This window comes from Aedes aegypti, chromosome 3 (genome assembly GCF_002204515.2).
Source record: "Aedes aegypti strain LVP_AGWG chromosome 3, AaegL5.0 Primary Assembly, whole genome shotgun sequence".
NCBI classification, from domain to species: Eukaryota; Metazoa; Arthropoda; class Insecta; order Diptera; family Culicidae; genus Aedes; species Aedes aegypti.
Window position 1 is genome coordinate 393,894,508 of NC_035109.1, and position 23,805 is coordinate 393,918,312.

At 36.3% G+C, this 23,805-nt stretch overlaps 1 protein-coding gene across 2 annotated transcripts in view; it reads right to left on the reverse strand.

The window, feature by feature from the left end:
• LOC5565429 (toll-like receptor 6) overlaps nt 1–23,805 on the reverse strand; it is a 288,196-nt gene that overhangs the window by 6,848 nt on the left and 257,543 nt on the right. The window lies entirely within an intron of this gene.

Sequence of the window (23,805 nt, forward strand, 5' to 3'; positions counted from 1 at the left end):
GACCCGTTGGCGAAAGCTAGCAGTGGTAATCCTTCTTGGACACCGTCTTGGGAAAAAAACCTCTCGAAGGTCACGTCTTCTTTCGTTTATTAATTAAACATGGTATCAACAACAAACAAAAGGAAGGGTGAATCTCTGAATTCACTACTTCCTTCCAAAAAAGTGGGTTTTAAAACTGTCACTACACGTGGCAAGAATGGAAGAAAGGACGTTTCCCCGGAATGCGAACTTTCTTCCAAGGGTGAAATGAATAATTGTATCGAAATGAGCTATTAGTTCGATGCTCTAGACAAATTTTCCGAACATCAAATCGAAGCAGCCTCTAGCCAAGGCTCTTTGATTCAAGTGAGGAAGCAAAGAGTGCCGCCTATCGTGGTCAGTTGTTCCGAATTTGCGGGATTTAGGCAGGAGATCTTGAACTCCATTAGGGGAATCAAGGTTTCCTTCCAAATCGCAAAGAAAGGAGACTGTCGCGTTTTGCCGGAAACTCTTAAAGATCGTGAACTTCTTCTCAAACATCTTGAAGAGAAGAAGCATAAATTTTTTACTTATGACGACAAAACTGAACGTTTGTTCACAGTTGTCTTGAAAGGTCTCTCAAGTGGCTATAAATCACCTGAAGAGATCAAAAATGGAATAAATGATATACTTGGATTTTCCCCAGTCCAAGTAATCATTATGAAAAAGAGAACCCAATCTGGCATTGTTCGGAAAGGGCTTTCTCAAGAATTTTATTTAGTTCACTTTAACAAAAAGGAACTAAATAATATTAAAGCTTTAGAAAAAGCAAAACTTTTGTTTGATGTCCGTGTGACATGGGAACATTTCCAGAAACCTGGAGGAAATTACCAGAACCCCACTCAGTGCCGTCGGTGCCAAAAGTGGGGTCATGGTACAAAAAATTGTCGCATGGATGCTAAATGCATGATTTGCGGAGGTTCTTCTCACGCCAAAGACGTCTGTCCAGTGAAGGAAGATACCACCAAATTCATATGCTGTAAATGCGGGGCTAACCATAAGTCCAATTTTTGGAATTGTCCTTCACGCAAAAGGGTCATTGAGGCTCGTGCCAGGCAGATGAAAGATAATATCCGTTACAATAACGGTCGTTTCCGGAATTTGCCTGGTAGAATATCGAACAATGCTCATTTTTCAGTTAACGATCGCTTGATCATGAATCATACCCATCAGGAAGATCATAATCATGCTCATTCACAAACAAATTTTAATCCGTCGGGTAGCCGTTCGAATCTTCCAATTTCGAATGTATCTACTCACGGTAAATTCTTCGCCGATGCCGTAGCAGGAAATTCAAACTCCTCCCCTGTTCGATCCATGAGTACCCATTCTACTTGTTTCAAATCAAATGGAAAAAACCCTACCGCCACAGGTGATTCCGTTTCTTCGTCTACCGGAAATTCTAATGGGAAATCACATGACATGTCTGCCTCTGATTTTAATTTTCTAACTGAACAATTGAATCTAATGATTGATGCAATGTTCAAAGCCACCACTATGACTGAAGCAGTCCAAGTAGGTGTAAAATTTACAAATCAAATTGTTATTGGATTACGTTTTTTTTTAATGAATCCAAATAATAATTTAAATATTTTAAATTGGAATGCTCGTTCTCTGAATGGTAAAGAGGACGAGCTGTTTAATTTTCTTACGGTTAATAACGTGCATATAGCAGTTATTACCGAAACCTATTTAAAACCTGGATCTAAACTCAAAAGAGATCCTAACTTTTTTAAGTAGATGAAAAAAACCGAATTTAGTACTATACCATTTAATTCCACTAGAGTTTGTATCCTTTGACAGATACGCGTATTTCGACCTCAACTGTAAGGCCGTCTTCAGTGTCGTGTACTAGACTCAAAGTCGAGTCTAGTACACGACACTGAAGACGGCCTTACAGTTGAGGTCGAAATACGCGTATCTGTCAAAGGATACAAACTCTAGTGGAATTAAATGGTATAGTACTAAATTCGGTTTTTTTCATCTACTTATAGGTATTCTACTAAACAGCTCGAAGATTTATTATTACTAACTTTTTTGTTTATCGTAATGATCGACTTGATGGGGCATGTGGGGGAGTTGCAATCATCATTCATAGGCGAATAAAACATCAACTGTTTTCATCATTTGAAACTAAAGTTTTTGAAACTTTAGGTGTTTCTGTTGAAACACAGTTTGGTAAATATACTTTCATAGCTGCCTATTTGCCTTTTCAATGCTCTGGACAGCAAGTTAATTTGCTCCAAACTGACTTAAATTGACTCGCAATAAGTAAAAATTTTTGTCATTGGTGACTTTAATGCCAAACATCGGTCATGGAATAATTCTCAAAGTAATTCCAACGGCAGAATTTTATTTGATGAGTGCTCTTCAGGATATTTCTCAATTCAATACCCTGATAGCCCCACATGTTTTTCCTCTTCTAGAAATCCATCTACGATTGATTTGGTCTTAACCGACTCTAGTCATCTTTGTAGCCAACTGATTACTCATGCTGATTTTGATTCTGATCATGTCCCTGTTACATTTCAAATATCCCAAGAAGCGATTCTCAATCCTATCAGCTCCACTTTCAATTATTTACGAGCCGACTGGAATATATATGAAACGTATGTTGACTCTAATCTTGATGTTAACATTTCTTTACAAACTAAACTTGATATTGACAATGCTCTTGAAACTTTAACAAATTCCATTGTTGAAGCCCGGAGCATTGCAATTCCAAAATGTGAAGTAAAATTTGAATCCGTGATTATAGACGATGATCTTAAACTCTTGATCCGTCTTAAAAACGTGAGGAGAAGGCAATTTCAACGCACTCGCGATCCTGCTATGAAAATTATATGGCAGGATTTGCAGAAAGAAATCAAGAAACGTTTTGCTCAATTAAGAAACAAAAATTTTGAAAATAAAATTTCTCAATTGGACCCTGGCTCTAAGCCCTTTTAGAAATTATCTTAAATCTTGAAAAAACCTCAGAAGCCAATACCGGCATTGAAAGAGGAAAACAAATTATTACTAACTAATTGCGAAAAAGCTCAAAAACTAGCTATGCAGTTTGAAAGTTCGCACAATTTTAATTTAGGACTTACTAGTCCAATTGAAAATGAAGTTACTCAGGAGTTCGAAAATATTCTCAATCAAGAGAACGTTTTCGAAAATGCCTGGGAGACTGATTTGGAAGAAGTGAGAACTGTTATTAAAAAATTCAAAAATATGAAAGCTCCTGGCGATGATGGAATTTTCTACATCCTCATCAAGAAACTTCCAGCTTATCATTTTTAGTTGATATATTTAACAAATGTTTTCAATTAGCATATTTTCCTGACAAATGGAAAAATGCTAAGGTTGTTCCAATTTTAAAACCAGACAAAAAACCCGCAGAAACTTCTAGCTATCGTCCAATCAGTTTGCCCTCCTCCATCAGTAAACTTTTTGAAAAGGTTATTTTGAACAGAATGATGGCCCACATCAACGAAAATTCAATTTTTGCCAATGAACAGTTCGGATTCCGCCATGGACATTCGACCACTCATCAACTTTTACTTGTAACAAATTTGATCCGTTCCAACAAATCTGAAGGCTATTCTACTGGTCTTGCTCTTCTAGACATAGAAAAAGCATTCGACAGTGTTTGGCATGAAGGTTTGATTGTAAAATTAAAAAACTTTAATTTTCCAACATACATTGTTAGAATAATTCAAAGTTATCTGTCAAATCGTACACTTCAGGTTAATTATCAGAACTCCAGATCTGAAAGACTTCCTGTAAGAGCTGGTGTTCCTCAAGGCAGCATTTTGGGACCAATATTATACAATATTTTCACATCTGACTTACCTGAGCTACCTCAGGGATGTCAAAAATCTTTGTTTGCGGATGACACAGGCCTCTCCGCCAAAGGACGAAGCCTGCGTGTCATCTGTAGTCGATTGCAAAAAAGTTTGGATATGTTTTTTTCATACTTGCAAAAATGGAAGATTTCTCCTAATGCTTCCAAAACTCAACTAATAATATTCCCACATAAACCAAAAGCTCTTTATTTGAAACCTTCAAGTAGACATGTTGTCACGATGAGAGGGGTTCCAATAAATTGGTCAGATGAAGTGAGGTATCTAGGGCTCATGCTAGATAAGAATTTAACTTTCAAAAATCACATTGAGGGCATTCAAGCCAAATGTAACAAATATGTAAAATGTCTCTATCCCCTTATTAATAGAAAATCAAAACTTTGTCTTAAGAAGAAGCTTTTGATATTCAAACAAATTTTCAGGCCAGCCATGTTGTATGCTGTACCAATATGGACTAGCTGTTGTAAAACCAGGAAGAAAGCTCTGCAGAGAATTCAAAATAAAATTTTGAAAACGATTCTGAGACTTCCTCCCTGGTATAGTACCAATGAGTTACATAGAATATCCAATGTTGAAACATTGGAACAAATGTCAAATAAAATAATAAATAATTTCAGGCAAAAATCGTTACAATCTTCTATTGCCACGATTCATGCGTTCTATGTTTAGGTTAAGTTAGGTTAATTATATTAAAAACGTTTTTTTTTCTCTTATAAGCAGGTGAAATCAACTCACCTGTTAAAAAAAAAAAACTGAACTGCTACGACAACTGAAATGTAATATGTTGTTAACAAAATGTTAATTAAATCTTAAATTTGTTTTACCAAATTAGGATGATAGTGTTGTCTAATAACACAGAACACCTAGATATAAAAAATGAATGTAATGTTTGGAATGATACTAATAAAGAAATTAAAAAAAAAAAAGAAACGAAGCAATTCAAAACGATATTACAAGAGCTTCTCAAACAGGTGACAATGGTTCCTCAACAATTCAGTGGTCGTGCTATTGTATATTGTACAATACTGTTGAAAACATTTCGCTTGTCGTACACCTCATCAGCGTGGCATTTTTTTACTGTGGAAATTCGCATGACAGCAGGAAGATAAATAGTTTTTGAAGCTCCCGAGGAAGACTCATACGTTCCTAAAAAGTACCTAGAAGAACTCGTCGTCAAATCTCTGTTGACTTTACGAAGAGTTCTTCAAGAGTTTTAATAATTCTCCAATTCCAACATTCTCTAAGCAGCTCTTAGGGGTTCCCAGAGAGTTTCAGAACACGTGTTTGACGTAGTAAATTTAAAACATTTTACATAAATTTCATGATAAAAATATCATTTGCTGTCCTTTGCAGCTGAACTTGAAAGCATTGTATGTCAAGAAATAGTTAAAATAGAATATGAATCCCATAATGTGACAACAAAGAAAACGAAAAATTTCATACTATTTTAAAACTAGTTGTTATACGCCATCTTAATTATCTTAAATACGACGAAAGTGTTCATTGTATTAGTTAGGTCCTTTGTTTGGTGTTATTGATAATTAGGGTGGACCACATTTTCATAGAAATTGTGTAACTAACTTTCTTATTTGTAGAAATTATATTATACATGCTTCAGCAAAGTTGTAGACCACTCAATTTCAAGCAACTTTGCCGAAAAAAGTTTTTTTGTATCTTATTTTCCTACGGTGACATAGGGTGGTCCGAACAAAACTGGTTTTTTGCCTCTAGAGTTTTCAATTCAAATTTCTCATCAAAGTAGTCTATGAAACACTTTTAGAACTTTGAAATATGCGTATTTTAATGAGTAAAGAAACTCGCTATCTCCATCCGTTTGGGAGTTATTGTTGTTTTTCGCTCAAAAACATGCCTAATTTGATTGAGAATATCTCTGATTTGGGCAAACATAAAAATATCCTTTGACGGCATTCAAAAGACAAAATAAAATTGAATATTATATCAAAAAATTACAGATGTATTATTTTTGTAACTCTATAGAAATGTTTTGAAAAACAAAGCTTTTTAAGCAGAAAAACTTTTCAACTAAAATAGATATCACCAATATGTTTGCATGAAAATATGAGGTATCCATAATTATTGGTATGAAAACTGTTGATTTAAAATTTCAATAAATTTCTCCTTCTTTTATGCATATGCTGTTCTTTGGAATTATATTTTTTAAGTATTTCTTTGTTTCCAACTGACAAAAGAGCGGCAATCGATAACATTGATCTGCTCAAATTGTCAGCGAAAAGAGAAATCGATTACTGCAGTTATTTCGATGGGTTGTGCTACTTTTTCTCGAATGTCGGTTCTCCGAATGCCTTTTCCCCGAATATCCCGTTTCCTCGACTAGTCCACTTCCACGAAAAGTTTTTGGCACTCATAATTGTCGTAACTTATTAGATTTCAGGGTGGTGAACGAACTGACCATCTAATATGCACCCTTCTTTATTTAATTGGTGGTTCTTTCGAGTTTTACCGTGCTCAGCCTTTTTGCCAACATGTGTATAGCTGAGAATGCCAGAATACTTCCTTTTTTTGACGGATTATCGTTCTTTCTCGTCACCACTTTTCTGAGAAACCAGTCATTCGGAGAAATGGCATTCGGGGAAAAGAAGCACAATCACTTCGATGATTCTGAACGCACTTTTTTATGTCTTTTCGTTTTATTATGCCGCAATAATTTTTGGCGATCATTATTCCCTTGGTTTAATCATAAATTTTGCCTTCTTTAAAAAATAGGCTGTTCATTATATTTAAACTGTTTTGAATTTTATTATTTAGTAAACCTAAATGTTAACCATTTTTATATTTTGCTATTTTACCAATTCTTGTCAGATGTGTTGTTAGAATGATACTTTAGAATCTGTCAATATTTTCTGTTGTGTTGTTCATTTGAGCTATGCTGTGAAAAGATTTTTTTTGCGTTAGAGCCTTAAACATTTTAAACGAAAAATAATCTGTCCTCGTATATAGGCTATTTTTGCATTGAGTCGCATTGATAGATCTTTGGATTGAAGCTTTTGATATTTTGCAAAAAAAAATCTATTCTTTTATCAAGTAATTTTTATCGAGTGTTACGTTCAAACTAAAACAGAGCTTGACGAATAACTGCTAACTTTCTTTGATGATAATAAATCTTCGAGCTGTTTAGTAGAATACCTATAAGTAGATGAAAAAACCGAATTTAGTACTATACCATTTAATTCCACTAGAGTTTGTATCCTTTGACAGATACGCGTATTTCGACCTCAACTGTAAGGCCGTCTTCAGTGTCGTGTACTAGACTCGACGTCTTGAATCTTGAGTTGCAAGTCGAGTCTAGTACACGACACTGAAGACGGCCTTACAGTTGAGGTCGAAATACGCGTATCTGTCAAAGGATACAAACTCTAGTGGAATTAAATGTTATAGTACTAAATTCGGTTTTTTCATCTACTAACTTTCTTTGCCAATTTATTGTTTTCAAATATGTATATCGCAACAAGCTCAAAGATACTCTATGTTCTGAGATGTAGAGATCCGTCACGAGTTCTATATAGTAATGCTATCTAATGTCACAACAATTTTTGAAATCCTTAGCTCGGAAAATCTCTGAACAAACAACACGCTTGTTCAGAACCTACCATTTTTTTTGCTATGGACTCGGTGGTGTTGATCTCGGTAAAAGCTTAAAAAATTCAGATACCGTTTTGATTCATATTACGGACAGCTTCAAATTCCGGAAACTCTCGTTTGTATGGGAAACATTTCACACGAAATGTTTCAATTTTCGCCATCCAAAAGTTCTCATTTTCGAGGCTCGATTTATTAGGTTTTTTCCTTAAATATCATTGCAAATTTATAATGCCCAACTACCTTAGACGTCTCTTAAGCGGTTGAACGATTCCAATTGATGATTTGACTGTTCCATTAATGATTATCATGAGCTGTCCGTAATTCGAATCAAAGCGTCCGGAATATGAGGCAAAAGTGAGGGAGCGTCCGGAATAAGAATCATGAAAAGGTCACACGTTTTGATTTATTTAAAATTATTCAAGTTGCGGACGCGTATTCTTTACGCACCATCCGAAAGTTAAGGGCTTCCGACGCTCGATAACGCTAAAAAATCATACAGAATGATTTATTTTGTATGGTCCAAGCTGGGTTATACTTCACTGAGGCCTTAAGTGTCCGTAATATGAATCAAAACGGTATTTATTTTAGGTCAATCATTATGCCAAATGCCCATCATGCCAAACGACCAATATGCCAAACGACTTTATGCCAAATGGCTTTATGCCAAACGACCTTATGTCAAACGACTTTATGCCAAACGGGGTACAATCGTTCGAGGTGGTCGACGATTTTTCTACTTTGGATCCTTGCTGACGGCTAACAATAACGTTAGCCGTGAAATACGCATCATCAGTGGAAGTCGGGCCTACTATGGCCTCCACAAGAGGATGCTGTCAAAAACGATTCGTCCCCACGCCAAATTTACCACGTACATAACGCTCATAATACGGGCATGAAGCGTGGACGATGCTCGAGGAGGACTTCCAAGCACTTGGAGTCTTCGAACGTCGGGTGCCTAGGACGATCTTTGGCGGTGTGCAGGAAAACGGTGTGTGATGGTGAAGGATGAGCCACAACCTCGCCCAACGACGAACCCATTATCCAGAAGGTGACCTAAGCTGGAAGGATACGATGGGCAGGGCATGTTGCAAGAATGCCGGACAGCAAACCTGCAAAAATGGTGTTCGCTTCGGATCCGGTTGGTACAAGAAGGCGTGGAGCACCGGGTTAGGTGGGCGGATCATCTGCGTATCAATTGGGCGAGCGTGGTGCAGAACCGAGGATGGGGAGTTCCGGCCACTAACCGAGTATTGCTGCGTGAAATTGTTGATTCAGTGTAATCTGTTTAAATGTTAACTAAATAAATGAAAATGAAATTTTTATTGGTTTCTGTGGGATCAAATAAATTGAATAAATCAAATAAATTGTTGATTCAGTGTAATCTGTTTAAATGTTAACTAATTAAATGAAAATGAAATTTTTATTGGTTTCTGTGGGATCAAATAAAACGCAACTCATTTCTTATGGCAGCTTGAGGCTGAGACAAGACAAAATGTAAAAACTATATTATGTTAGCAAAGATGTAGTCATCATGTAATATCTCAGTAATCAAGATTATTAAATATGTTTTATTACAAATTACAATCATTGCATAAGTGACCAATGCTACTTGGGAATGTTATTGTAACGTACGTTTTATTGTGTGCTCATACAAACTTCAAGCTCGTTCATTTCTGCCTTGAACTCAATGGTTTGCGTTTGAAATCTGCACTTTGATGATTGAACAATGCAATACACAAAATGTAAATTAAATTCTGGTTGTAGTTCTTAAAAATATATTCCTATACTAGCAGCATGCTATTTGGAAATATTAGTTATTCAGAGTAACGCCTTTTTTCATGTTAATATGACCAAATCAAAAAGAAGGAATTTTTTAAGGTTATCAAAATGTTCAGCAAAGTTTTTCATGTTGGTTAGGAGCATATTGTTGTGGAAAATAGTTTTGCTGAAATATAAACGGTTTATGAATTATAACCAAAATTGAGATTTTTCCCGGAATTTTAAAAGATGTGCCTCTTGGTGTGGTGTGGTATTAAATATTGATAAATATTTAATACTTTGCAAGATATAGCCTCATTTTTTTACATTTCTTCACAACCAAATTTTTGTAATCTTTTGGCTCTAATTTCCACAATTTTCAGCCAATATGCAAAAAACAATGGCACAACACTACAACATTATTCAAGTTTCTAGGGTTGCACTAAGATTCCAAGTTATACGGTCAGTTCCGGATTTATACGGATATCTGGTGGGGTCTGTCCAAGGGTCATTTGAGACAGCAATCATTAGATTGATGCTCGACTTTAGTGTATCCCAAAAGTACTTGCAATTGATCCTATGTTGTGAGAAATTTTTCAGTAAGTATTGGATTAAACTCCGGATAAACTTGAAGATTAACGTGTCCCATAATTTGGATTACAATCATCGGATTGACGTCAAGAATCTAGAGTTTAGGAATCAGTTCCAGGATATCCGGGTGTACTTATAGATGACCCTATGTTACATATTATTTCTCAATATATATTGTATTTTATGTATGTTGTAAAATCTTGAAGGTTGATGTGTCGAGTAATATTGCTTGTGCTGAACAAATGTAGCTTTCCAACTGATGACCCAGGATCTGGTTCCAGGGAATCCAGAACCGGTCAGAATGATTCCAAATGAGTTGATAGAGTCGGAATATACTAATGGTCCATGATTGAGTTACAAGTACTTTACTTTTGTTTGATTCGTGCAAAATAATTATGAAAATGTCTCAAATGACCTTCGAACAGACCCCACGGGATATCCGTATAAATCTGGAACTGACCGTCCGACTTGGGTTCCCTGTACTGATCATGAAATTGGAATAGTATTGTGGTGTTGTATCAACATTTCATTGAAATCAACTGTAAATTGTGGAAATTATAGTCTAAAGATCACGAAAGTTTGATGGAAAAAAATAGGTCAATAGCACGAAGGCAAATCGAAATTCAAGCTAAAAAAAATGAAAAGGGCGTAACCTCAATTTTTGAACTGATCATTCAAAACACGAATCGGAAATTGCTAACATGGCTCTGAACAATCAGGATCTGAAATCAGTATTTGCGTTTCATTCGCTTACCTCATATATGGAATATATAGGAGCTCCAGGTATAATTTAAAATATCTGGAAATTTCGCAGATAGCTTTGAAAGCCTCATAAAATCACATGGAATCCTTTTCAAACTCACTGGAAATCGCTTGAGAATGTTTTGTATCATTTTAAGGTGAAGATAAATCGAAGCCAAAGATCAAATTTTCAAGAGCACGGATCTAAAGAACCAAACATCCGTTTAAGCTGAAAACTTAATCGATTGGTCACCAGCTGGTGATGACCAATCGATTAGGTTTTTAGCTCAAACGGATGTATGGTTCTACGGATCCGTGCTCTTGAAAATTTGAACTTTGGCTTCGATTCATCTTCACCTTAAGATCCCCCTAGAATCCGTTGAAATCAACTGGTCAAGAAATGGAAATACAAGAATGGCAAGCCAAAGGACCCTCTCAAACAGCAAGCGGCAAAGGATTGCGCATTTAATGGGTGAGGATAAACTGGAGAGAAAACTCTACATCCCAAATTCGAAAATTGCATTGTTGTATTGCTTTCATAAAAATCCACAAAACTCCGATAGCCTGGTTGGTGAACGAGATGAAAAATTATCGCAGGGATGAAGTATTGGTAAAAGAGCAGTATTTGTCACAAATGCTTGAGATGTTGAACTCTCGACGCAGCACCATTAAATTTATGGTTGAGACAAAGTTGAATGGAAAACTCTTTTTCCTGGATTTTGGAAATTCGGCATCTATCGTAACCCGACGTCAACCAACCGTTATATAATGTCTGGCTCCAAACACTTTGGCGCACAACAACAAGCTGCATTCCACTCAATGGCTTACCGGCTTTTCAAAATTTCTATGGATAATCCAGGATTCGTGGCGAAGAAGAAGAAAATTTTCGAGGCTGTGACCTTGAATGGTTACAGTGCAGAATTTGTAAAAAGGATCCTAAGGAAACATGAACAAACAAAAAAAAACATTGCCAAAACTCAACCATACTTTAATTACAAAAAGAGAATACTGTTCGGATAAGCTTACTGATCTATCCGAAAATCACCAACTCCATTCAAGCTGTCCTCAAACAACAAGCATGCAGTCTATAAGAGCGGTCACACGTTGAAGGAATATGTATGTGCCCTCAAGGATAAAATACAAGCAGATGAATGGACCGGACACTACGAGATTCTCTGCAAGAGTTAACGAGCGGTAAACGAGCAGCACACTCTAAGGAGCTCAGTCACACGCACACCATAGACTGGGAACACACGAAGCTTTAAAAGAGTATTAGTAAAGTTTTCATCTGAATGCTTGAGAATCAATGTTCATCGCCACTGCAGAACGGTTTATGGACAAAAAGTTGAAAGACAAAAAGTCGAAAGGACAAAAGGTCGAAAATGATTTGCTTGGTGGGAAATTATCCCTTCTTTGAAAAAAGATATTCGACCTTTTGTCCCTCCTTTTTTGTTCTTTGACCTTTTGTCTTTTCGACCTTTTGTCTTTTGACCTTTTATCATAGATTCCTGCAGAACAACCACTGATGAATGGCGACGATGCTCCAATAACTTCGCCACTTTTCCACTTGACGAGACGAAAAATTCGTTGATGATTTATCTCTCTGACATGTAGTTACTAGAGAAAGTACGAAGCTGTGTTTCTTCGTGTAATCAGTTGGACATCGTCCTGTAGATGGGCAACATCGAGCCCGGAACCGATCGACGGAAAAGGTAAATTTTAAATCCCTTTTATGTTTATAAGAACACAAATTGTTGTGACCAGTCTCGCGTCGTGTATTGTTAGTGTACGATAGTTCTTACGTTAGCACAAATAAAAAGTGAGTGATGAACAGGTAACCTTTTCTAAACACAGTATTTTACCAATGACAGATACACGTATTTTGACTAAAAGATGGTACACAAATTATGTCACGCTAAATTTCAATATTTTTGACACCCCCCCCTCTTTGTCATGTTTTTTGTATGAGTCCTCCGAAATTTTTGTAAGGTTTGTCACGCTTGGCTCGACCCCCTCCCCCCTTGGAGAGTGACGTAATTTGTGCATGACCCCTTACACTTGCATTTTTGATGCTGAACAAGACTGAAAGTATTATTCGAAATATGTATATCTGACCCTTTTAGAAGCCCCACAATGGTTCGAGAACCTCCGGACCTTTTGAATATACCTCAAATATACCTTTAAAACTGCAGATGACAAGATGCAGAGTAGATATTTCATCATCAGAGTTTCAATTTTATTCACACTTCTGGAATAAACCATCTTCAATATTCAGTATTGTCTGTTTCATTCGCAACAAAACGCGCCGCCAACTTTCAAACAGACTGAAAAAATCGTCGCTATAGCAAACCAATCAAAGGAGGTGATTTGCTTTTGTGTTGGCAAGACTGGTGAAACGTCAAATGCCAGAAAATAAATCAAAGGAGGTGATTCGCCATTGTGTTGGTAAGACTGGTGAAACGTCAAATTTACGTCGGTTGCTTGGCTGGCGACGATTTTGGCGACGGTTTCATAGGCGACGATTACAAATCGTCGCGTCCGATAGGGTGCAAAATTTACAATACATTACGATTTCACATCGTTTCTTGCAAAGGCGCGTCCACAATCAGAACCATGGGTAGGACAAACTTAGGCACTACCCACGTCACTCGCGGTGAGAGCGAGTCACACGCCGCGCAGAATAAGCACATTTATATCCAAGGAAGTTCAGGAAAATTTATGGAATCTATGACAGCAAATTGAAAGTGACAGTTTTTATGCCGATCATTAACACCAGACTGATGAAGCTTCATGATCATTGTATAGATCAACTTCATTAGCGATTTAATATTTGATCAAAATTTATGACCTTTTTCGAACCAGTTCACGTAGACAGATAAAAACTAGAACAAACTGCGAAGCTAAACAGCCAGTGATAATGTACTATAATTTCTTTATTTAAACTTCAAAATTCTGTGAATCTATCTGTCTTTGGATTCTTCGCAGAATTGTGAAATAAAGTTTCCCGATAAAGTTTAACTGAGCTTACTGGGAGAAAGAAATAATTCATAGACTGTCGTGAATCGCAAGGCATTGAGAAAATGTACTAAGAAGTTTTTGAGAAAAAGTCGTGTTGTATCAATGCAAAGTGTATGCATAGTGCAATATTTGTAAATACTGAATGTAAACTAAAGAAGTTAAAGATTCTTTTGTAAAATGTTCAACGTGTAGAAACTCCTTTAAATATTTTGCTGGAATTTCTTCAACAATTTTGCATGCATTTTTAGTGTTTCCGACAAAAATTCTCTCAGAAATTCTCAAAAATATATATCTTATTTATATGAATCATTGGTAATATGATCTAATCATTTATTTGGAATTAATAAAGGAATATTATGTACAAATGGTTACAAAAATTCATCCAAGGGGCGATTCATTAATTACGTAAGACAATTTTCGGGGTTTTTCAATCCCCGCTCCCCCCATAGTAAGATTTTTTGTATGACAAATTGTATGTTGCGTAAGAAATCTCAAACCCCCCCACCCCCCATAAACCCTTACATAATTAATGGATAGCCCCCAAGAACTTCTATAGAGTGTGCTTCGGGTGTTGCCTTGGGAAATCAACAGCATCAGCGATAATCGCAATTAGCACTACGCTCGTGCTGTGTATAAAAAGCGAGCTTTGTTCAAGATGTGTATAGAAAGTACTCGATGCCACTGGTTTTTGGAAACCCATTAAATATATTCCAACCATTCTTTAGGAATCTCAGTTCTATATGCATATTCCATTAGTTTTTCAACAAATACTTCCATAAATACTCATGGCAATTTATCCAAGAACAACTACATCTGGTTGTAAAAATTTTATAGGAATGATATCACCTCGTGCTGAATCATGGGTAGGACAATTCTTTGACTGTCCTACCCAGGTATTTTTGTGCGTAGGACATGTCCTACCTGTCCTACCCACTTCCCGCGCCACTGGTTTCTTGTAAACACCAACTTCTCGCAAAGTCGGATATTGGAAAAGTATATTTCACTCCGTGCTTGCTACTTTGGTAAATTTAGCTCTCCCACAATACTCATTCTCCTGGCTCTATCGCACCATCCACATTTACTAAATCCACAAACCAACGGGAAGCACCTTCCCACCAAGCCTTAATTCACGGACGGATGCCACCAGTCAGTAGTTGGGCCGGAAGAGGTATCGCTCTCTATCGAAAACTCCATGATGACGAAGCAGTTCGTCTCCCGGCCGCCGGAGATCTCGCTGGGCGCCACATCACGCTAACAAGGACCGACGGCGGCGAGAGGTGATAGACAGTTTGCAAACAATGGTGGAAATTTAACTATTACTCACGGGCACGAAGTGCGAGAGTGAGTGTTGGCAGACTGCTTGACGCTTCCTCCGATCCACGAAAACACCGGTTCCACAATTAAGAATCATTTCAATTTTAAATGAGACAAAGAGCACTAAACACGTAAGTTAAAATGATTCTGTGGTGTTTTATGATATATTGAATCATTGAATTTTGTCTTTTGAAATCAGCTGGTTCATAAATTGTGGGTGATTCAACTGTGTGGGGTGACTGTAGATCGTGGGCCAACGGTGAGAGAGGAGCAAACGAATTGCCATCAAACTTTAATTAAATCGATATCATTACCGGTCTGATCGTGGGTTTGGGGCTTCCTCTTCCCCTTCTGTGGAAAGGACTTTCGCCGAACCCATTACCCGTTGTTCGGGTTCGAGAATTAATGATATTCGGCTGATACCCCGACCCCGGGAGCCGCTTTCGGTTATCTCTTTGCGTGCCAGATGATGTACTGCTGGCTGGTCACATTTTTCGGCTGTAATGTTTTGACGCTGCTGCCGAATGGTGGTCGTTCAGCGCTGATGGGTTTTGTCGTAGGTGGGAGATGCTCACGTTTGCCGCAAGCTCGCCGGTATCGGTATCAGCAAGGCGGGGAACGGTTCCACACGTAGGCACCTACCGCATGACACAAAGCAGAGCACAGCAACAACAACAGCACACGCTGCGTTCGGCGCTTATATTAAATTATGAATCATTTATGTTAATACGATGTGTAAAGTGGTTGCTTTTTGCGAGACTGAGAAGCGTGACGATGGTGAAGCGTCGTCGTGTGCCCCGGTTAGGATGAGCCCGCACGGTGGGCCTGAGATCGTTATTAATGAAAAAATGACTAACAATTCCTTACTTACTATTCGAAAGATATTGCATTCTTTCATCCTTTCCGAAAAATTGCAAATTTTACAGAGATACAATAGAAAGTAATAGTCATTTGATAGCGACGTACGATTCAGTGTAAAGAAATGAGCTATGGCAGATAATGTCTGAACATGGTTTTCAGGCGAAACTAATTAGGCTGATACGAGCAATGCTGGATGTGTATGTATGTATATGTCTTGTTCAGACTACGGAGTTGTACCATATACACGCAACATGATATAACTGTATCGAGCCCGTTCACACTGGATATTATGGTGATACTGTTTGACAGCTGATAAAATGGTGTTACAGGGAGATTCTTACCCAATATCACTGTTATGCCAAAGTTCGTGTAGAAGTTCCTTTGGAAGTTCCTATAGGAGTTCTTCTGGAAGCTCATATAAAATTCCCTCCTGTAGAAGTTCTTGTAGGAGTTCCTCTGGAAAGTCTCCTTCGGAAGTTTCAGAAGATGATCCAGAGTTCCTCCATAAGATCTACCGGAAATTCCTCTAGGAGTTTATTCGGAAGTTTCTAAAGAAGTACCTCAAAAAGTTACTGCAAAAGTTCCTGTAGTAGTTCCTCCGAAAGCTTCTGTATAAGTTCCTTTGGTAGTTACCGTAAGAGTTCTTCCGGAAATTCATGTAGGAGTCCTTCAGAAGTTTCTGTAGTAGTTCCTCTAAAGGTTCCTGTAGGTGTTCCTCTTATTTTTTTCGTATCTCCGGATCTACCAGAGGGAGTTTCACTAATATTTCCTCAGGAAAATCTTGAATAAGTTCATTCACAAGTTCCTGTAGGAATCCCACCGGAAGTTACTGTAGAGTTCGCCTAGAAATTCCTACAGAATTTCATCTAAAGCAGTTCTGCCGAAAAATCCTCTTGGATTTTTTCGGATCAGAAGACTTACTAGGGGTTCTCCCGCAGAGTTCTTCCAAAAAGTTAATCTACGGGATCTTCCGGAAGTTCCTTTTGAAGTTCATCCTGAAAGTTTTTGTTTAGGTTCTTTCTTCCTCTTATATTTCTTGTAAAAGTTCATCTCAAAGTTTCTGTAGGAATTCCTTCACAAGTGCTTCCGGAAGCTGCTTAAATCAGATGCTCCTTTGGAAATTTCTCCAGAAGTTTCTCTAGGGTTTTTTATTAATGTTCCGCTAGGAAACTTTCCTGTAGTTCTTTTATGAGTTCCTTCGAATATCCCTTCGAGATCCGCAACGATTTCTTCTGAATGTTCCCCTGAGAGTTGCTTTAGAAGTTTGCCAAAAAGTTTCTGCACAAGTATTACAAATGCTGGAATTCCTCCGGAAGATATTTTAAGATTTCTAATAAAAGTTCCTCCAAATGATTTGGGGGCCGTCCATAAATGACGTAGCATTTTTTCGCTGATTTTTTACACCCTCCTCCCCCTTCGTAGCATTTAGTCACAAATGCTGATACCTCCCCTTGGAAAATACGAAGCATATCAAGCACAAACCAACCCCCCCGAGTTTTACATTAATGTATAATAATTACTGACTGAAACGTCAGGATAATCTGACGAATGATACGTTACAAAGCGCTCAAAAATAATTTGGAAAACAGTTTTAACTAGCTTCTTGTCTGTTTAAGTTACATAATTGTGGTTCCCAGTTTCTTTTGAATTTGGTTAAATTTAGATTACATTTCATTTGTAGTACTTTCGCTTTCGTTTAAACCTAAAACAATTTTACAGCTGAAAATTGTAAAAAATAAATGGTTCGGATTGATAAAACTAACAGTTATGAGTAAGGGTTCGAAATATTTTATAATATATTAAACAAAAATTTTGTTACATTAAAGGAATTTATAAATTATTCGTGGTTAAGAAACAGATTTCAGTGAATATGATCAACAAAATATTTTGATTTAGAATGGATCTACAGTAATTATTTTCTAAATTCAAATCAACTCGGAAAACAGTCCAGATAGGGAAAAATAACAATTGTAATATTAGGAATGTTTAAAAAATCAGCGATTTTCAATTTCAATATTTCAACTAAATTTCATCATCGCCATCAATACTGAAATATTCTTACACAACTTATAGTGAAACAATGAAAAAATAAAAATGCTCTTTCATTGAATTATCGAATGATTTGGAAAACTTAATGATAGGACAATTAACAAATTAAGAATAGCACTCGAATTTGTTGTCCTCTTTATTATATAGGCTGTTCCATCAAGAGCATTGATATATCAAAACAAATGGTTGAGTTGTCTGAGTGGAGATCTCCTGCAACATTGAACGTGTTGAATTAATATCTTGTGTTACTATAATAACGTCAATATTTGCCTAAATGAGCATATTATATTCTTTTGAGGAAATAAAGCTCCAACAGAAAAAATGAATTGAACTGACACGGTTGGTTCTTTGTCTTGTTAACAAATGGAAAAGCAATACTTTCCAAGTCGATAAAGATTTTTGCTTAACTTATTAAACTATTAATTTGTTTATCTGTCTATATAAATAAAAATGCAATGGTGTTTGTATGTCACGAAATGGCTTGAGCTATCGGATTTTGACAATTCTTCAGTTGACTTTGACATTTATGTTCCTGAAGTGTTCCAACGTATTTGTGTATATAAAAAGCAAAAGATATTTAACGGGAAAGTTAAAAAACAGGAGAGAAAGGGATTTCAATTTTGCAGGGGGCGTTTCATGGTGTTTTGCAACAGCATACTTGAAGGCAAGACGAAGTTTGCCGGGACCACTAGCTAATAATTAAAATAGTTTGGACAATAATACAACATAATAATCTCATAAATATTTAAAGCTTCATAAAATCTAATTGATTGTCAACAAAATAAGAAATTTCTAAGAAAATTTTTAATCTTTTCATGTTAATGATTTGAAGCTGAATCATAATTTTATAACTTAAAATTATTTAAAATGCTACGTCCACAAGTTGGAACCCCACCTTCCCTCTCGTCACACATCGTCACAACTCCATGAAGACCCCCCTCCCCCCTAAAATGCTACGTCATTTATGGACGACCCCTTTCTAGAAGTTTTATTCACAGTTCCGCCGCAATTTTTCTTAGGGTTTACTCTAGAAGTTCCTATAAGAGTTACTTCAAGAGATACCCTAAGTTATTCCTGAAGTTTCGCTAGCAATTCGGATGTTTGCCGAGGAGTTCCTACAGATATTTCCGCAATGATAATAAATATTTGAGTTGTTCAGTGGAATACATATGAATAAATGTAAAGTCAATTGCAGTACTCTGCCATTGAATGGTATAATCCTAAATCCATTGCTCCAGATGTTCCTTCGGAAGTTTCGCAAGGAGTTCCTCCGCAAGATTTTCCAGGATATCCTTCGAAAGTTGACCCATAAGTTTCTTTGGTGATTCCACTAAGAGTTCCTTCATTCCTGTAGAAGTTTCTTTAGGTGTTCCTCCGAAAGTACAACTAGAAGTTCCTACGGAAGTTGTTCTAGGAATCCGTTAGGAAATTCCTCTTGAAGTTCCTTCGAAACCTCTGAGATTTGCACCTTAAGAAATTCTCCGGCGAATTCTAATACGAAATTTCTAACGAATTCACAAGGAAATTACTGGAGGAGTTCCATAAGAAGCTCCTTGAAGAAGGACATGCAGCATATCCCCAACTCTTTCTATAAAAACCTTCAGAATTCCTGGTTGAATTTTAGGAATAATCCCTTGAAGACTTAGTGGAGTAGTTCTTCACAGGTATTCCTCACATAATTACCTGAGGAACTTCTGACACTATGTCCTGAAATGCCCTAAAATGATTCACTGGAGAAATAAAAAAGGAAACGCTGAAGTAATCCTCAGGCGAGTTTCTGGAGAAATGCAATGTAAAATTCATTGAAAATTGCTAAAGGAACTTCCAAAATTGTTGCTAGAGAATTTTTTTTGGAGAACTCCCAATAGATTCATATACAGACATTACTGCTGAAAATCTTTATAAAATTTCCATTGAAGTTTTTGAATGAGTTCATTATGAATATTTGGAAGAATTCTCAGAGCAATATTTTAACGAATCTATGACAGTTGGTCGAAAGACATTTGGTCGAATGACATTTAGTCGAATGACGTTTGGTCGAAAGTACATTTGTTCGAATGGAAATTTCGTCGAATGGACATTTCGTTGAATGGACATTTGGTCGAAAAGGTTTAATTGCAACAGAAACCATACGACATTCGATCGAACCGACATTTCGTGGAATGAACATGTGGTCGAATCTAAAAAGTATGGAAGCAAAGTTTTACGTTTAGTCTCATTATCGTCGAGAGTAGCATTTTGTCACTAATATACAGAGTGATTGAAAAATTGAAACACGTATCAGCCATTTCATGATCAACGTCTTGCGTTTTTGACGTTTCATGCTGATTTTTTATTTGGGCATGTTCTGCGAGTTAAGATAAGCTGACCTCCCTGATCGCCTTCCCTTACCCGATACATAGAATGAACACAGGTTTATTGTTAAATTATTCAAAGGTTCTGCCACAAACTCATATATTTGCTTGAGGAATGTTATTAAGCTGGGAGTCACAATAAGCCAATTGGTCATAAATAGAGTTACCGACATATAACATTCACTTCGCCATAAAGATTTTCCTTAAAGCAATTTTTCACTGCAGTTTTAAGTCTGATTTCCGCATTCAAAAATCTTACCCACGTCCGTAAGCTGCAAGTCCCGAAATTGAAAGAAAGATCCCGAGCATTTTGAACGTGTGCTTCCATCAGATGAAGATCAGCAGTTCATTGCGAAGAACGATGACATTTAAATTATATAATTAATTCAACAAATCATCATGTTTACATCGTTGAGCAGTTTGGCAAAGAATGATGATATTTTAAAAGAATAATAAATTCACTAAATCTAAATATTTCAGTCAATGTACAAAAAACTAGCTCTTAAAATGTCTAGTAGATCTCCCAGTAAACCACGTTACGTATAATAATGTGAATTCAAAATCACAAAATCAAAAATCGCACAAAATGCCAAATTAAGCGTTATCAATGTCAACACAAGTTGTATAGGAATTCCCACTACAATTCATAAACGACAATTTGTGTTGACAGCAAAACATGTCATGAATAGTTCAACATAGAATCGCGTTAAGTTATATAAACTGACAGACCATATATCAATCTAGAAAGCATCATATGAAATCGCAATAACTTAGCAATAACTGCCACCCAAACTTGCTGACCCTTTGCTGACGATGGGCCTCAAGGAACAACAAAGCATGTGTCCTTGTACATTAAACATGCATTATAATTTGCAAATAATAACGAATAACAATATGTTACTCTTGGTGGTACAGTGGTAAGGTATCCGATTCCTAATCCAGAGGTCCCACGTTCGGAACTTGATGGAAACATTTTGTTTACTTTCTTACAAATTTTATGGCATCGTATTTCTTATCGCAGAAAGTCTGAAAAAGTCGTGCCTAGTACGCATTTAGCCTCCACTTTGGCAGATATATAGCTTTTTCATGCATTCTATACGATTGAATTGATTCATATACACACTAAATTGAGAATGCCGAATCTCGGCTAAATTTAACCGAGATCCACAAAACCGAGTAGCCGGCAAACAAATTTCCTGAGATCTCAGCAAATAAAAGCCGAGTATCAGTAAATCATGCTTCGCTGCTAAGTAACCGGACAATTTGTTAGCTGAGTCTCGGTTAAAATCGGGAAACCGAGATTCGCACAGCGCACAGTGGTCCAGGAATCAGTTTTACGCGGAAAGATGAATTTTGAGCTTTAGAATGAAACATTAGACAAAAACGGTCTTCTACAAAGTTGTTTGTATTAGTAAGTTCCTTTGTTTGGTGTTATTGAAAATTAGGGTGGACCACATTTTCATAGAAATTGTGTAACCAACTTTCTTATTTGTAGAAATTATACTATACATGCTTCAGCAAAGTTGTAAACCATTCAATTTTGAGCAACTTTGCCAAAAAAGTTTTTTAATATCTCTTCAATTGACCGATTTAGAGCTATTTTCCTACGGTGACATAGGTTGGTCCGAACAAAATTGGTTTTCTGGCTCTAGAGTTTTCAATTCAAATTTCTCATCAAAGTAGTCTATGAAACACTTTTGAAACTTTGAAAAATGCGTAGTTTGGTTAGTGAAGAAACTCTTTATCTCTTTCCGTTTGGGAGTTATTGTTGTTTTTCTCTCAAAAACATGCCTACTTTGATTGTGAATATTTTTGATTGGGGCAAACATAAAAAATATCTTTTGACGGCATTCAAAAGACAAAATTAAATTGTATATTATATCAAAAAATAACAAATGTGTTATTTTTGTAACTCTAATAAAATGCCCTTAAAACAAATCATTTTAAGCAGAAAAACTTTAATAACTTTTGAACTTAAAAAGATATCATCAATCTTTTTGCATGAAAATTTGCGTTTTGTTAAGTTCTAAAAGTCGTTCATTGACCGCTTTGACGAGAAATCTGAAATAAGAAAGATAGGGCTTTAAAACTATTTTGAAGATTTTCATATTATGTATTTCTTTATTATTTTGCATTTTGAGCATGAAAATAAAATTTTAGACAAAAATGATCTTCGACAAAATTGTTTATAAAAATGTAGGCTTTCATACTGAGTCATTCAAAACTAGGGTGGTCCACAATTTCACACAAATCATATAATCAACTTTTTTATTTGCAAAAATACTGGTATATACTCTTAGGCAAAGCGGTAGAACTTGGAATTTTGACCAACTTTTCCAAAAAAAGTTTTTCTGTAGCTCAAAATTTGACCAATCTAGAGCATTTTTTCCTAATCATCAAAGGGTGGTCCAACAAAAATCAGTTTTTCAATTCTAGTGTTTTTAATATTAGTTTCTCGTCAAAGTCGTCTATGAACAACTTTTAGAACTTAACAGAACGCAAATTTTCATGCAAAAATATTGCTGATATCTGTTTTAGTTCAAAAGTTATTAAAGTTTTTGTGATAAAAAATATTTGATTTTCAAGGTGCTTTATTAGAGTTACAAAAATAACACATCTGTATTTTTTGATATAATTTACAATTTTATTTTGTCTTTTAAATGCCGTCAAAAGATATTTTTTATGTTTGCCCCAATCATAAATATTCACAATCGAAGTAGGCATGTTTTTGAGAGAAAAACAATAATAACTCCCAAACGGAAAGAGATAGCGAGTTTCTTCACTCACCAAACTACGCATTTTTCAAAGCTCTAAAAGTGTTTCATAGACTACTTTGATGAGAAATTTGAATTGAAAACTCTAGAGCCAGAAAACCAATTTTGTTCGGACCACCCTATGTCACCGTAGTAAAATAGCTCTAAACCGGTCAATTTAAGAGATATAAAAAAACTTTTTTGGCAAAGTTGCTTGAAATTGAATGGTCTACAACTTTGCTGAAGCATGTATAATATAATTTCTACAAATAAGAAAGTTAGTTACACAATTTTTATGAAAATGTGGTCCACCCTAATTTTCAATAGAACCAAACAAAGGGCTTAACTAATACAAACAACTTTGTAGAAGACCGTTTTTGTTTAATGTTTCATTTTAAAGCTCAAAATGCATCTTTCCGCGTAAAACTGATTCCTGGACCATAGTGCAGCGAAGTTCGTGAAAAAAATTAAGTGTGTAGAATGATGTATAACAAAAGTTAAGCCAACCAAAATGCTGATTGGGCTAGTACACTCAGGCAAATGGACTATCGATAAACATAGGAACCCCTTATGAAAATTCGCCACACGAAATCGGGTTGAAATTCATAAATTTGCCTTATGAAACCAGAATTTGAAAACTAAAAACGATTACGCGGCAACCTGGAATCGAACCAAGAACCTTGCGATCGATAGACCCGAGAGTACACCACGCACCTATCGACGCCTTGATGTGGAGTAATGCTAAAACGAAAGATAAAGCGTTCGTATTGCAGTAATCGTTCCACCTTTCATAAGGCAAAATGTATGAAATTCGATAGTCCAGTTCGCTGCGTGTAGTTCTTTTGTAAGTTGCTCTAGAAATTCGTTTGGAAAATCCTC